This window comes from Dasypus novemcinctus, chromosome 8, assembly GCF_030445035.2.
Source record: "Dasypus novemcinctus isolate mDasNov1 chromosome 8, mDasNov1.1.hap2, whole genome shotgun sequence".
NCBI lineage: Eukaryota > Metazoa > Chordata > Mammalia > Cingulata > Dasypodidae > Dasypus > Dasypus novemcinctus.
The window spans coordinates 109632545-109649792 of NC_080680.1; the positions used below are offsets into that span (position 1 = coordinate 109632545).

General features: G+C 38.1%; 1 protein-coding gene across 4 annotated transcripts in view; it reads left to right on the top strand.

Moving 5' to 3' along the window:
* LPAR1 (lysophosphatidic acid receptor 1) overlaps window positions 1–17248 on the top strand; it is a 410361-nt gene that overhangs the window by 82759 nt on the left and 310354 nt on the right. For 3 of the 4 annotated variants that reach the window (XM_071217066.1, XM_071217070.1, XM_071217068.1), the window contains one exon: window positions 10772–10895. The exons of the other annotated variant lie outside the window; for it this stretch is intronic. The gene's annotated coding sequence lies outside the window, so the exon portion shown is untranslated. The remainder of the gene's footprint in view (window positions 1–10771; window positions 10896–17248) is intronic. 4 annotated transcript variants of the gene reach the window in all.

Genomic DNA, 17248 nt, shown 5'->3' on the forward strand with positions numbered 1-17248 from the left:
AATTCCATGATGCCTGAAGTTTGGTACATATTTCCTCTCAAATACCTTTTGAGTCAAACCCAAATTAAAAATAAAAATTGAATCTATATATTGATTCTCCTCTTCATCCTCTAGACAAGGAAAGTTATATCTCATTTATCTAGCATGATTGGGCATTGAAATCTTCCATTAGATTGATATTTTCTAAGAAATGTTATCCCTTCAGATGCCAATTTGAAAACCTTCCAACTTGATTCTATGGATCTTTTTCTAAAATGTAGGTATTATCTGGCTGCCTTCTTAAAAAAGAGGGTGTTGAATAGTACTTAGTCTTATCTTGATGACCTCAGAGCATTGTTCTAAACAGTTATTGTTTTGTGCTCCACTGTATTCTGCTGTGGGACAATCACTGAAGCAACAGTGTTGCTGCTGAGGGGTGAAGGGCTGTCCTAAGGCTGAACTAAACTAGACTCCAGGGCTATTTGAGCTCTTGTGAAGGCATTTGGAAGTTGTGTGTGTGTGTGTGTGTGTGTGCGCATGGCCGTGCTCCTTCTAGTATCATCCTTCTAAGTGGTTGCTTTTAAGCTTCTTAAGTTGGAATACCCAACCCTAAAATGGTGGTTCTGAGAGAACCTGCTAAGCTCCTTGTGTGTAAACTTGGGCTTTGTGACATCTGTTTAGGTCATTTAGGGGCCTTGGTTGTTCCAATTCTGGTTCTGGATTTTGTAGCAGATATTTGAGACTGCCAGATTACTCACCTCTGAGTAAGCAAGCGATTTCTGTAATGTTATGCTTATTTTGCAAAATATTAAAAAGATTTCACAATCCTCCACCCCAAATCTTCCTTCTGTCACATACCCTACTTTACAAATGGCACCATCATCTATTCCAGTCAACCTTGCCAGAGGCTCATGTTGCGGCATGGAGCTTTGGGGCACGCTTTAGTTTCCTAGGCTGCTCAAAGCAGATACCGTGAAATGGGTTGGCTTAAACAATTGGAATTTATTAGTTTACAGTTTGAGGCAGAGAAAATGTCCAAATCAAGGCATCATCAAGGCCATGCTTTCTTCCTGAAGACTGACTGCCAGCAATCCTTGGCTCCTCTGCCACATGGCAAGGCACATGGCAGCATTTGCTGGTCTCGCCCTTCTCTTCTGGGTTTTGCTGCTGTCACCTTCTTGCTTCTCTAGTTTTCTCTTTCTCTGCATTCATTCCCTTTATAAAGGACTCCAGTAAGAGGATTAAGACCCATCCTGAATGAGGAAGGCCATACTTTAACTGAAAGAAGCCTCATCAAAAGATCCTACTTACAATGGGTTTATACCTACAGAAATGGATTAAGTTTAAGAACATGTGTTTTTTTTCTTCCTGGAGTACATACAGCTTTAAACCACCACAGGGCACCTTAATAAATTCAGACAGTTTGGAATCTCTGCCTCCTAACTTGATAATTGCAGGTATCTTGGGCATAGTAATTCCCTTCTCTCATCCCTTCATTTAACACATATTTACTGAGTACCTGTAATGTGCCAGGCAATGTTCTGCACCCTTGGGATAGAGCAAGTGGAGTAGATAGCCTAGTTGGGGGAGACAGACAATAAAAGGGCAAGTAAGTGTATGGTCTGTCAAATGGTGGTGGTGGTGGTGAAGGGGTGTGGAGGATAGTGTGAGTGTTGGAGATAGGTCAGGGACCTCTAAGAAAGCCGTGGTTGAGAGGAAAGTCCGAGTGGAATGCACTCACAAGAAAATGGGAAGAGTGGAACCGGAGAAGGCAAATTTTGATAGTAGTTTTATTGTGAAGGAAGGCAGCGATGTGTGAGGGTAGCTGGGAGGGAATGTGGGGCAAGTGAGCTTTTAAGATCTTATAGCATTTTGTATCCAATGTGAATGACTCAAAAGAGATCGGAAAATTGATGATGCAGGAGATAGAGGAGACAATTGCTGAAATAGTGTTTTTGAGTTGGTAACGGGGATGAGATCTACTCAAGTGGAGGACTAGGCCTCAGCTCTGAGACCAACAGTTCATCCATAGCAAAAGGAGGCATGGCAGAGAACAAGAGCACACATTCCAATACATTGTTAGATGTGGTGTTTGGAGCATGTCAAAACCTTTTTTAATTGCTTCTGTTTCTCAAGGGAAAAAGGAAGCAGAGTCATTATTTGAGAGAGAAAATGGAGAGGAGGTGTTGGAGGTTTAGAGAGAAAGAAAAGTTATGAAGTCGTCATCTTAGAGAGTAAAGTGAATGACGGATAATGCAGTAGAGTTGCCAAGTTGTCAGGGTGCATTTGAAATCAGTGCTCATCAGTGTAAAGCTAGGTCAGTCAGTTCCTTTTTACGGATCATACTTCCCCTATTTTTCTCCTTTTCTTTTGGATTGTGATAGTGTCTTTGCCATTGAGAAACACGAGTTATTTCTGCCTCCACCTCCCCTCCATATCTCCCCCTCACAATTTCTTCCCTCTGTCCTTCATCCTTAGGAAAGCAAGTTAGTGGCTTTCCTTTTTGAATTTCCAGAAAATCTCATATACACTCTTACTTTTATAGCACTTTTTAATAAACTTTCTTTACATTTCTGTAAATTTGTGCAAAGTTCTGCCTTCCTCCTCAGTCCCACTATGCATGCTTTTCTATTCCCAGTCCCCTGCTACAATGACTTCATATTATAGATTTTCAGTAAATGTTTACTGAATGGAAGAATGAAGGAAAAAATGCTCTTATTTACATATTTACAGTCCTTATAGATGTTCTTATTTCTGGTATTCAAATAATAAAAAAGCAAACTATCCATTGCTTTGTGTCTCTAAAGAAGGAGTAACAATGATTCTCTTAGGACTTATTTTGGAAATTCCGTTTATTTACTGAATATTTGTTATTTTTCTTCTGGTATTTCTAAATAATGAAGACTATTTCTTGGCACCACTTTAACAAGACAAAGTCAAAAAAGATTTATTTTCTAACAACTGTTTTCCTTCCAGATAATGGCAAATTACATAAAATATTTCTAGGTCAACCAAGGCAACTGAGAAATTTTGATTTTGACCATGGCTGAGGCAATTTTGCTGTGGAGATGGCTGGAGGCACACAGAGGTTCTTGAGGCCAGTTGGGGGGCTGTAATTGACTTCAGATGTGTTCTGAATAATACTGAAGGTGAATGCCCCAGAGGTAGATTACTGGAGAGCTCTATAGCTGTTTCTAATAAGATTTTCTTAAAAATTCCAGTATATTTTTTCTACAGAAATGCATATAATAATTCAAGCATGAACTAATGGAACTGAATAAGTACATTTGTTAATAATTCTCCGTTTCCCCTTAATTGTGAAGGAAATACATGGCCCTGGTAGAGAAAGTGAAAAAATACAGAAAACTATAAAGAACAAAATAAAGATAACAACTGAATATATCCAAACACATATTTAATTAGTTGGGCTCACACATGATAGATACAGTTTTGCATTAATTTTTATGGGATATTATTTCTGAAGTTTCTGCCTCCATCATTACAAATTTTTTCAAAAATATGAATTCATCAGACTTATAATATTCTATAACAGTGTTGTTTTTTGTGTTTGCTTTTTTACAGTTTTCCATATGCCCTTGGGTATTCCTAGAATAGGTTTCAGGGGCCACCAGAGGGTTCGGGAGCTGGGAGGGAGGTCCCTGAGCAGAGCTGGCTCCAGTTCCCTTTGCACTCATGAAACAGAGCAGTCTCACACTAACTGATTTATATACTGGGCTTCGGCACAAAATTATTTTTGAAGAAGGGTTTCCAAGCTTATCAAATTTTGAAATCATTTATAGGTGAGCTATAACTTATTAAACCATTTCCCATTTGTTGCATATCCACTTTTTCTATATTTTAAGTAATGTCATGGGCATTTTATATATACATTTTTATTTATAAAGTATAAAATAAAGATGTATATAATATAAGCTTTTATATTTACATGTGTACATTTGTGTATTTTTTCCCTGGGATTTAAATAGATGTACAATTACTGGGTCAAACTATAAATACTGTTAAGTTGTACTAGATAAATATTGGTTGGAGAATAGCCGTAACAGCTCGATGGCTATATCAATAGTCATAACAGCAGTGTATGAAAGAATCTGTCTCAGAACACTGAGATCAGCGGTGAAAATGATCTTTTCTCAATTGTTATTTTCAATTTACTAGTTGAAAAATAGCACATCACTGCTATTTTAATAGGCAGTTCTTTTACTATAGCAAGGCTAAACTTCCCCCCACATAGTTATTAGTGATATTTTTCATGCATGAATTTATCATTTGCTAATATTTCTTTCCAGTATTTCCATTGCAGCATTAGTGTTTTTCCACTGAGTTTTAAGATTTATAAGCGTGCTTTGTGCCAAGGAAAATCTCTATTTACTTAAATATTCACTTATTATTTCTGATAGTCCAATAGTTTCATTTGAAAAATTAGCACTTAATTCACAAGAACTTTTTGATTACGATGTTTATATTTTAATTTCTAATGGCTAATCTTCTTGTTATTGTATTTTGAGTAATCCATACCAGCCTCAATGTACTATTAATATATGGGAAATGCAATTGATTTTACATATTGAGTTTTGTTTTTTTTTAAATCTAACAACCTTCCAAAACTGGAGTGTTTGCTCTGGTAGTTTATCTGCAGGGTTTCTTGGAATTTCTAAATGGAAAAAAATATCATCAGGAAATAATTATTGTTTTGTTTCTTCCTCTTCAGTCTGGGTGTCACTTATCTTTTCCTCTTTCCTTACCCCTCTGGCCAGGGTTTTGGTGCTCTGTTGAATGGAGGTATTGATCGTGGGTATCCTTATCATGCTCCTGTCCTCGAAAGGAAAGCTCCAACCTCTTGGGGAGATTGTTGTAGGTTTCCAGAAGATTTTGTTTATCAGGTTAAGGAAGTTCACTTTTATTCTTATTTTGCTAGGAGTTCTTTAAAAATCACAAATTAATCTTGGATATTAAAAAATCCATTTCCTTCCTCCATTTAAATGCTCATTCCTTTCCTCTTTTATTCTGTTTAAAGCGTTTGAATAACACTAATTAGGTTTCTCAAATTAGCACATATTGGTCACAATGTATTATTTATTTATACATTGCTAGATTCAATTTGATCATATTTTATTTAGGTGCCTTTCCCATTTATGTTTTAAAATAAATCTGACTTATTCTCTTTTCTTTCAGTACTTAAGACTGCTTTTGTAATCAAGGTTATATTTGTATCATAAAATGAGTAGAGAAGAATTTCTTATTTTTCTGTTTTTCAGAAGGGAATTTTTGGTAGAATTAGTCTGCAAAACCAGCTGGGCCTGGCAGTGCATGTGTGTGTGTGTGTGCATGTGTGAATGTGTGTCTAACTTAATAATAATAACAAACTGTTTTCTGGTAAGTTGTCTCCAGGGATGGGTGAGTATAATTTCTCCTATGCCTGGATCACATGAAACCCCTCCCATCAGTAGTTAGAATCTCTTTGCCTTGAATCTGGGCTGGTGGGGAGATTTGCTTTGGACAACAGAATGCAGCTACAATCATGCTGTGTTCATACTGGGCCTAGGCCTTCAAAGGTTGGGCAGTTCCTGTTTTGCTTCTCTTGGGATACAGCCACCATGTAAAGAAACTCATTCTAGACTACTGAATGATGAGAGTCCACAAACTGAGAGAGAAGTCTGACCAGTACCCATTTGTGTTGAATAGTTTCATATGCCAACTTGGCTAGATTATAGTGCCCAGTTGTTTGGTTAAGCAAGCACTGGCCTGATTATTACTGTGAGGGAATTTCATAGATGGGTTTATATCTACAGCCAGTTGATTACATCTACAACTGATTGCATCTACAATCAACAAAAGAGATTCCCCTCAGCAATGAGGGGAGTTTCCTCATCCAATCAGTTAGAGTTCTTTTTTTTTTAATGTGGCAACATATATAAAACATGAACTTTCTTATCTCAACCACTCCCAAGCATAACATTCAGTCACATGAATTGCTTTCACAATGTTGCAGTAGCCTCACTGCCTTCCATTACTGAAATTTTCCAATTACCCAAACAAAAGCCCTCTACCTCTTATGTACTAACTCCCCATGCACCATGCTCCCTGCCAACCTATACTCTAATATCTGTCTGTCTGCAGTTTTATATTCTCTGATATTTTCTTTGTAGTTACCATGGGGCTTATTTGACCTTAGCATGAACATCCTCCTTTGCTTAGATACCAGTGTAATTTCAATGTATATACAACTATGTTCTTACATCCATCTGACCCCCCACCTTTATGTAGTTCTTGTCACAAATTACATGTTTATACATTGAGTCCAAAACCAGTGATTTATCATTACACTATATGCATTTGCCTTTTAGATCCTATGAGAAGTAAAAAGTGGAGTTACAACCCCCAAAATAGAACAGTACTGGCATTTCTATTTATCTATGTTGTTACCCTCACCAGAGATCTTTATTTCTCCATGTGGCTTTGATTTGTTATCTATTGTCTGTCCTTTTAACCTGCAGAAATTTTCTTAGCATCTCTTGTAGGCCTGGCCTAGTGGTGACAGATTCCCTTAGCTTTTGTTTATCTGGGAATGTCTTTATCTCTCCCTCATTTTGTTTTCAAAGATTTATTTTATTTATTTATCTCCCTTCCCCTTGTTGTTTGTGCTTAATGTCTGCTCTCTGCTCACCTTCTCTTTAGGAGGCACTGGGAAGAGGACCTGGGACCTCCCATGTGGGAGGGAGGCACCCAATCACTTGAGCCACCTCTGCTCCCCAGTTAGAGGTCTTAAAGCAAATAACTGAAGATTTCAGAAGTCAGAAAGAAGAATTTCTGTCTGTAGTTCAGCCAGCCAGTTTCTCCTGGGGAATTCAACTTCACCTTCACAGAAGTTTCCAATCTGTGTCCTGCCCAATGAAATTCAGACTTGCCAAACCCTGTGGTCACATGAGCTAGTTTCTCTAATAAAACTTTTAATATTAACTCATCTATCATTTGTCTGTCTGTCTATCTATCTATCTATCCATCCATCCATCCATCCATCCATCCATCCACCTAAGTATCTATCCATCATCTCCTCTCGGTCCTAATGAGGCAGGCTAGATAAGGAATCAATAGATGGATCTGGAACCTGGAAAAAAGTCCATGTGGACATCAATAACCCCCAAGATGGCTGCTGGAAGACCCTCACGAGATTCTGCCATTCAGAATGAGATTTCCTCTAGAAGTCAGGAGAAACCCTGGATATTCTTCAGGGGCTTTATCACTTTATCATTGGGCCCTCTGGGGGATTGATGGGTGGGATAACCAATCAAAACAGCAAACAGCTGGGACTTCTCCCATTCATTAGCAAAGGGGTGGAATAATTAATGGTTTAAAAAGTAAGGGTAAAAGCAAAACCCCTCTATTCTGGTCTTCTTCGCCCCCTCCTGGATCAATACACAAGTAAACCTGGGGATTTATAATCTGTAATGGGAAAATGTATTCTATTAGTCAGCTCTCTTTATCACTCTTCAGCCCCTTCCTCCCTACCTAGGACCTATGATCTGTTATTTGCTCCCATTTCTCTTCCCACCATTCCTTAATAAATTACTGGCCTAACTAACCTGACATGCTTTTGAAATTCATTTCTACAGCATAGTCAAGAACCTAGACAAACGCCAGTTACACTAATACATCATCTAACCCAGCCACCCCAGCAAAGGCATCGTACATGTGACCAAAGCCATTTTGGAACCTTCAGCCCAGTCAAGCTGCTCTAGCCAACACAATGTGTTGTAGAAATAAGCTGTCTTTTCTGAGTCCTACCAGAATTTCAGAATCAGGATAAGTGATAAGTGATTTTTGTACTAAATTCTAATGTATATGTGGGTCTGTTTTTATCCCTTTTATTAACTGTGATTGATATAATCTGTTTTTTTTGTCTGTATTTTGCACTGTTCTTACATTGTTTCAGTACATATTTTAATCTGGTAATGCAATTGCCCTTCGTATGCTTGTTTTCCAAAATATTGTAGTTATTTATATCTGTTTATTCTTTCAGAGGAACATAGGAATATTTTTTGTCAATATCCTTAACTCTAGAATTTTGAATAGAATTGCATTTAAATTTATGAGTTATTTTGGGAAGAATATTTACAAGATTATCTTTACAACCGGAATCATGCTCCGTCTTTTCCTGTCTTCAAATCTTTTACATTCCTTAGTAAGTTTTAGAGGCATCACAATCATTCATTTACTCATTATTTATTCAGAGGGCACATTTCTTGTTAAGCTCAAATTTGAAGCCCATAGTTAGCAAGTATACAGTATTGTATGGAGTGTGCTTTGTATATGAATCTGGAAATATTTTATTTTCTACCTTTATTTCTTTGCCACACACATTTTGAACATTTATTTTCACTTTATTGTGATTCTGATGTTCCAGGGCCAACTGGACTCACACTGTGGGTAGAAATGGCCTTTTTGCCCCTCTGTCCCTGGGTTCCAGGCTGCACACTGCCTGAGAAGGGTGTGACCTTGGGAAAGCAGCTCTAGGCAGCGGAGGCCCTGAAGGAGCTTCAGCTGGAGGCTCACTGTGCAGCACCTTTCTTGCAGCTGGGCAGTGGGTACTTCCTTGTAGGGCACTTGGGCAGAGAGGCGCCTCTGCTCATCACAGCCTGGTTCTGAGAAATTTGGGCCAGTCACATCCTTAGCCCTGTCAAATGGGGGTAGATGAGGTGGTTCTCTATATCTGCTGCTTCTCACGGTTCTAACACTCTGTTTTTCTCCACCACAGCTTTTCCTCTTTTCCCCGATGGGTGTTTATTTAACTTGCTTTCAAGTCACTGGAGAAGCTTGACTTACAGCTTTGATGTAAAGAGTGACTGCAGGACCCTCAGCATGTAGCTGTTCACACATCAGCCACAGCAAGGCACAGCTCTGACAGCACAAGAGGTCTCCTTCCTAGCCCTGGAAGGAGATCGGCAATTAAATTGCACTCATGCCTTTAGGTTTAATTGAAACCTCTTGATATACCTCTGCCATTGTTTCATCTTTCCACAGTGTTTTTGTGGCTCACAGATTTGTATGCAGTTCCAACCCCCAGGCTTTCTGCAAGTAAATAGACCTAAAATTTCATTAACTCAGAGTCATTGCTGTTTCCATTTCTCCAGTCATGGGATGATGTCTTTGCTGCTTTCAATGGACACTTTTGTCTTTGAAGCAAATTAATGAGATTCAGCTGGTATGATCGTTAAAAAAGAGTCCAAAAACAAAATGAAACATTTCCTCCGCTTTTTACAGTACCTATTTCTCTAATCATCTCGAGTACATTCTTAGGACCATTTGTCTAGTGAAAGGAAAACACTTTTAGCAATGGATAGGAGGGCAGCAGAACCACAAATACAGTTTTTATTTATTTAAAGAAATCATGTACTTAAAAACAAAGTGACACCCATCGAATTTCCAAAGACATTTAAAAATCTATTTGCAACAGATACTCTCAGCAACTAATTTAAAACAATAATCTGTGATCAAGATGTTTTAAACACTCATAGGTAATGGCAACTGTTTTTTTTTTAAACAATGCCTACTTAGTGCTACCAAATTTGCTTTTTTAAAAATTTTTTATTTTTTTTTTAAAAGATCCTCAGATTATACAAATGTCACATAAAAAATATAGGGGGTTCCCATATGCTGTGCACCCCACACCTCCCACATTTTCCCACATTAACAACATAATTCATTAGTGAGGTACATTCATTGCAATTGATGAACACATTTTGGACCATTGCCACTAAGTGTAGATTAAAGTTTACGTTATGTGTGTGTGTTTTTAATGATATGCCCTTTCCCTAGTATTCCATTAGGATATTAATGGCATATTAAATGAAATAAATAAATCTCTTAAACCCCAATGAAGCTAACTAAATAAAGACCCTAAAAGCTATGGATGATAGGAGACCAGTCCAGACAGTAGGAAGAAACTTCACCAACTATAGTGCAGTAGAGGCTGGGCTAACACTAGAAAATCACGGCCTAGACATGCTCTCTTTCTAAGACGTAGAGCATGGAAGACTGGAGAAAAAGTAGAATGAGATTTTGACTCGCCTCCTTTATGTGGCCTTAACCCTGAAAGACAGAAGGCTCATTGGCCAGACAATGGTCAGTCCCTCCTCCTCACTTCAAGTATATGGATTTTTTGGTAAGGGTGCCAAATATCCTTCCCTTTCTCTCAAACTCCCAGCCCCCATCAGGCATTAAATGTCAGGGAAGAAAAGAATGTGGAAAGGGCAGGGAATTCTTTCACAATAGCATTCCTGAGTAAAATAGAACTTTAGACTGTACTCAACTTTGTATTATAGCTGGATAGAGACCTGGAGCCACACTAGAAGGTTTTAAACATCAGTGTGTCTGAGATGGAGATTCAGCCAGGATGCAAATGAATGGAAGAAGTGGAAAGATAATCTCCTTATTCTGGCTATAGGCAAAAGTAAGGTCTGAATAAATGTCTCCTTATTTAAGCATGAGAATCAAGACAGAACAACCTGAGGCCTATGAGATTCTGCACCATTAAACAGGAAAACAAATCTATAAAGACTTAGAGAACAAAGCACAGTTTTAGGAAACATTTGCTTGTTATGCTAATTAAGATGCACCAATACTTTATTTATTTAATTTTTTTGAAATATGGGAGGCTGGGAATTGAACCTGGGACCTTGTAAGTAAGAAGCCGGTACTCAACCACTGAGATAGATTGGCTTTCCTGCGTTGGTTTTTCATTTGTTTTGCTTGTTGTTTGTTTTTGTTTTTTCAGGAGGCCCCGGGAACAGAACCTGGGATCTCCCATGGAGGAGTCAGGCACTCAACTGCTTGAGCCACATCTGCTCCCTATGTTATTTTTAAAGAAATAAGAGAAGGAGTCATAAGGAAAGAACAAGGTGAGATAAGGAGCATTACATTAACTTCGTGTATGAGCTGAAGAAGGAGATAGAAAATTTAAGAAAAGATGATATGGTGGACAGAATAATGGCTCTACCCAAAGATGTCCATGTCCTTACCTGTGAATGTTACCTTAAGTGGCAAAAAGGACTTTACAGATGTGATTAGGTTAAAGATGTTGATATGGGAAGTTTATTTTAGATGATCTGGGTGGGCCCAATGTAACCACATTGATCCTTATAAGAAGGAGGCAGGAATTTCAGAGTCAGAGAAGATGTGATGACAGAGATGTGAGTTCACAAGCCAAGGAATGTTGGCAGACTCTAGAAGTTAGAAATGGGTTCTCCCCGAGAGCCTCTAGAAGGCACTCAGCCCTGCTGACTCATTTGAGATTTCTGACCTCCAGAATTATGAGATAATATATTTCTGGTTTTTTCCAGCCACTAAGTTTGTGGTAAATTGACACAACAGCAATGGCAAACTACTACAGATGAAAAAAAGAGAATGTTCTATAGACGTTTAACTAGTTTAGATGCAGCAAAGAACAGAAGCGAAGCTGCAAAAAAAGCTAGTTGTAAAATAAAATTCTCTGAGAGTAGAGGCAAGAAAAATGGGTCAGAAATTTTGAGACAAGAGTAGATATAGGAATAGCAAAAGAATTGGCTAGTAAATATTAGTGATTTTTTAAAAAGTCACAACAAATGAAACAGAGGAACTAGATATAAAATCAAGAAAAAACTTCTGGAGTATTTCAGTGAATTGGTGCTGAATAAAAAACGACCGTAAAATCTCAGTGGCATACAATAAGTATTTCTTTAGTTTACTTGTCTGGGGTTTGTCTGGAGATTTGCAGAACTGGGCTTGGATTGTTTCTATATCAGTATGCTGCCTGGAGGTGTTGGCTGATCTCAGCTGAGCTTGGCTGGGGCAACTTAACTCTGCCCCACTGTTTCTCATGCTATTCTGGGACACCTGGGATAGCCGGGGTATGCTCTTACATTCATGTTCTGGATGTGTAATGCTATAGCAGAGAGGCACAAGAAGGGAATCACAATTACACAAGTACCTCTCAAGCCCTTGGTCATGTCACATCCCCTAACAATCAATGACCAAAGCAAGTCACAAGGCTGAACTCAGTTAAGAGGTGGGAACTTATACGTCATCTCTTTTTCTGGAGAAACTGCAAAGTCACATGCCAAAGGACATGGTTCAAAGAAATGAATTGAGTTTATTAATGTAATCTGCCAAAGTTTTTTTTCTTTTAATTACAGTCTGACAGTTGAAAGGTATTACCATGTTACAGGCAAATTTACAGTAGAGGAGATTCATAGCTAGACATGTTGAGGGTGTTTAAAAAATTCAAGGCTAAATAAATAAATTTACAAACATGACATAAAGTAGAATTTTTAAAAAGATGACACTTGGGGGAAAATTTTATATCATATATTTAATTATATATATATACACACAGATACCCACACATTTACATAAATACACACTGTTTTAGTTTGTCAAAGGCTGCCAATACAAAAATACCATAAATGGATTATGAAGGGAATTTATTTGGGGTAAAAGCTAACATTTCCAAGGCTACAAAAATGTCCAAATCAAGGGATCATCAGACATGTTTTCTCACTAAAAGTTGGCTGCTAGCAGATCCTGGAGTCCTGCCATGTGGCAAGGCAAGATGGCAGGTCTGCTGGTCTCTCTTTAGTTTCTCCTTGAGCTCAGCTGTGGGTGATCAGGCTTCTCCCCCTGGGCTTCATCTCCTGGATCCTCTTGGAGATTCTCTGTCTTTCTACAGTTGTAGATGAACCAGGAGTCCTCTCTCTCACATGACTGGGTCAAAATGGCAGAGCCCCCTTTTTCTGTGTTTCTTCTTTCTTTCTGTGTGTTTTCTGTTTGTATAAGACCCAGCAAGTGGGCAGAGAAAAATGTGGTCTAAGCAAAGAGTTCATTAATCAAATCTAATGCAATCAAAGGGCCCCACACTTGCAGGAATGGATTAGTTCAAGAACATAATCTTTCTGGGATTTGAAAGTATCAAACCATCACACATACATACATTTTTGTCCTGGCCTTTCTAGACCATGACTACAAAGTAATGTTATATTTCCTTTGAATTGCAAAGTCAAAAAATATTGATCCCCAGTCTCGCAGAAAAGTCCAGTGTTTACCAAGTTGTCCTCCCTGTTACAACATGGGAAATTTTAGATTATGAATATATGCGAAAAATTCATTTTGATTTTCAGTCAACCTCAGTTCATATCTCCAGAACACTACCATAATATTTGCCTAGGTTTTTCCCGTGGAATTGCTCCTTTCAGCTCACATTTGCTATCTCAAGATGCTGCTTTCTTCAGGATGATGCTGCCTTCTCCATAGCACCATGCATCAGCACAGAACCTAGCCTCAATTCCTAGTCATAGCAATGACTAAATTATAATGTTAAAATGCTGTATTGAAAACTTGGGGATAAAATACTTACAAAGGAGGGAAACTTAAAGGTAGACCCTATATGGGGCTGCTGTCATCCTATATAAACCTTCATGTTGCAAGGACTGGCTTATTCTCTCAACTAGGAGTTTCCTTCCATTGTGGATCCCTTCCAATTCTGAAATGGAAGCTATTTCTTCATTATCTCAGTCCAAAACCCACCATATAGCTTCTTCTTTCCAAACCTAGGATTAATTTTTTTATCAGGATAATTGGTTATGAGTACAATGAGAGAAACCTCATCTATACTTCTCAAAGATATCAGAACAAAATATTTAATATTAGCACATTTCCCAAAGTCTGAATTATTTAGCTAGGGTTTCAATATGTTGAACTTCAGTTATCCTGTTTTTGTGCTTTAAGCATCTTTCCATCCATGGGGCAAAAGGCAATGCTTCCACACCTTGGAGAAGGTTATCTCCTGTGGACATCTGGCTATTTGAGAACACAGACATATATCCTCAACAACAGAAACATGATTTTCCCATAGTTGGCTGTCTGTTTCATATTTTAAAAGGAAATTCCTAAGGAAAATAAAATCCACAGAGGCAGCCTTTCCAAAAATCAAATCTTTTCTATTTTTATGCTGAGTACTCTCTTTATAGACACATTATCTGACACCCTTCTATTTTAGAACTTTAGTTTTGTATGAACTAAATGTCCATTGAACTGATCTCAAAAAAAGTCTGACCCAAAAATATACCCAAGAATTCACCTCTTGAAGCACACAGAATTAGACAAATTTCTAAACTTCAGTTTTCCCAAGGTTTAAAATTCTAGGGCCAATATGTAGGGCTCCAACTTGAAGTGCTATGCTCCTTCCCTCCCTGAGCCTTTGTTACAAGAAGAAAGAGCTTTACCTAAGAGGCAGTACTAGATAAATTTCCATCCCTCTCCCTCAATCATAGCAAAGCATAGAAATGGTAACCTGACATGCAATATACAATGTATGGTAAATTATTTAGATAATGTATAGTCTCAAAGAATAAACATAAATTTGCTCTGGTTATCTCAGTTTGACATTCTAATTCAAGTACCTCTATATTGTTTGATTTTTATTAAGTAATATGCATGTATACATCTATGATAAAATTTAAAAGATTTATATTACAACCACAAAAAGAAAATGCCTTTAAATAAATTATTGAATATCCATATAGTGGATTACTATAACATTAAAATAATGTTATAAAGGAATATTTAATAACCTAAGAAAATGTTCAAAAATATGTGTATTTTATACATTTTACTTACATTATTCTTTGCATTCATATATTTTACACAAATTCATTCAGTATATAAATTTGCATTTTTACATACCATTATAACTATCATTTTCCATGATATTAGAAATTTAATTTAAACATAGCTTAATGACTATATATTATACTGAATGGCTGCACTAACATTATCTTAGTTAAACTGTTGTTTGAAATTTTATTATTTTGCCCTAACATAAGTAAAGATGCTATAACCAAGTCTGTATTGAAAAGATTCTACTGTAATTTGAATGACTTTTGTTAGGAGAGAATCCGAGATCTAGAATTATTGGTGAATTAGTATTTGTTTTTAAATTGAAAGTAACTATAAAGTTATTTTGCATAAACAACTATAGTACTTTTTACCACTACCACCAATGTGTTAGAGTACTAGACAGTTGCCTGCAATGGACTTCTCATGTTTGTATTCCTTTAATAACATAAAGGGTGAAAAAGTATGTATTGTTGTATTCATTTCCTTAATAAATAGGAAGGTTGAACATTTACAGAATTTTTAAAATTTTATATGTGTGTATGTGTGTGTGTGTACATTTCTTTTTATTTTATTTTTAAAATTCATTTTTTAAAAATATTACATTTGAAAAATATGAGGTCCCCATTCACCCCCACTGCTCCCACCCCACCACTCCCCTCACAGCAACACTCTCCCCCATCATCATGACACATCCATTGCATTTGGTGAGTACATCTCTGGGTGTCACTGCACCTCATGGTCAATGGTCAACATCATAGCCCATTCTCTCCCATGTTCCATCCAGTGGGCCATGGGAGGATCTACAATGTCCGGTAATTGTCCCTGCAGCACCACCCAGAACAACACCAAGTCCCGAAAATGCCTCTACATCTCATCTCTTCCTCCCATTCCCTGCACCCAGCAGCCACCATGGCCACTTTTTCCACACCAATGCCACATTTTCTCGATTACTAACCACAATAGTTCATGAATAGAATATCAGTAAGTCAACTCTAATCCTTACTGTATTCCTCCTTCCTGTGGACCTTGGATTGGTTGTGTCCATTCCACATCTATGTCAAGAGGGGGCTTAGATTCCACATGGATATTGGATGCAATCCTCCTGCTTTCAGTTGTAGGCACTCTTGGCTCCATGGTGTGGTGGTTGACATTCTTCAACTCCATGTTAGCTGAGTGGGGTAAGTCCAATAAATCAGAGTGTAGGAGCTGAAGTCTGTTGAGGCTCAGGGCCTGGCTATCATATGGTCAGTCCAGAGATTCAGATCCCCTAGATATATCTTAAACCCCAGCACCAACTACAATTCCAGTAAAGTAACGGAAAGTCTCATGAAAAGAGATCACATCTGAGTCCAGCTCCATCACACAGAAACACCAGCTCCAAAGAAGGGCCAACTGACATGGCAGTGAACTCCATCTGCCATGACCATAAAACCTGTGGGTCTCTGTAGCCCTCAAAAGAACCAATACCTGGGGTTGTATCTACTTTATCTGTCTCTGAGACTCTGCTCAGGTGTGCATAAGGGCAATCCTTCTGACAACCTCCAGACTCTTTTTTAGAGACTCATAGCCATATAATCTCATTGGTCCTTTCCATTTCCCCCTTAATTTAGGTCAAAAAGCATTTTTAAACTCCTGTTATTATATGCAGACAGGGATATTCTGCTGGTCCGTGTTGAACCTTTAATTCAAGGTCATTTTCTAGTTACGTCATCAGCTGGTACTTGGTAGTGATCCCTCGGCGCCAGGGAGGCTCATCCCCGGGTGTCATGTCCCACGCTGGGTGGAAGGCAGTGCATTTACATGCTGAGTTTGGCTTCGAGACTGGCCACATTTGAGTAACATGGAGGCTGTCAGGAGGGAACTCTTAGGCACAGTGCTGCTCTAGGCCTTGTTCTTACTTCAGGTGTATAGGCTCACAAGCATAGTCATTAGTATCAGGGGCTCACTGTTGGACCCTCATTCCTTCCTGGTCCTTGCCGTAGCACCCAGGGGACTGCCGCTGCTCCCCTAGAGACCACGACAGAGCTCCCCTGGCCAGAAACCCAGCACCCCCCCAGCTGTTGTTTTTAATTGTTTCCACTATGAGTATATCCAAACATTTCTATACACTGTGGACACATGCCCTGTATAACTCCCTGTCAACCATATGTCCCCTGTCAATAACATCCCATGCCAGTATTCCTCTGCTGCCATTGTTGAACCACTCTGTGATCCAAAACTTCCTGAAAAGTGAAGCCCAATATAATGCCAGGTTCCCTTAACAGTAAAATGGAATATAGTGATGAGTTTAAAGGTTACATATAGAATACATATTGATTTGGAAAAATTCTACATCCTATCTTTTTCTGATCTTTTTTCCTAATTATTAAGCTTCTCTTCACAAGAGCTATAGATCACAGTGATTCATATATACAATATACAGTACTTCCACATATCCAATATAAAACCTTTTCCCTTCCACAGTGATAATCTTTTAACATAATCATACCATATTTACTGAAACTGATATACAGATATTGAGACAATAGCTTTCAAACAAGGTAACATTTGTGTTTACATTGTGGTTTATACTTTAGGCTATACAATTTTCTAAATTTTTAGT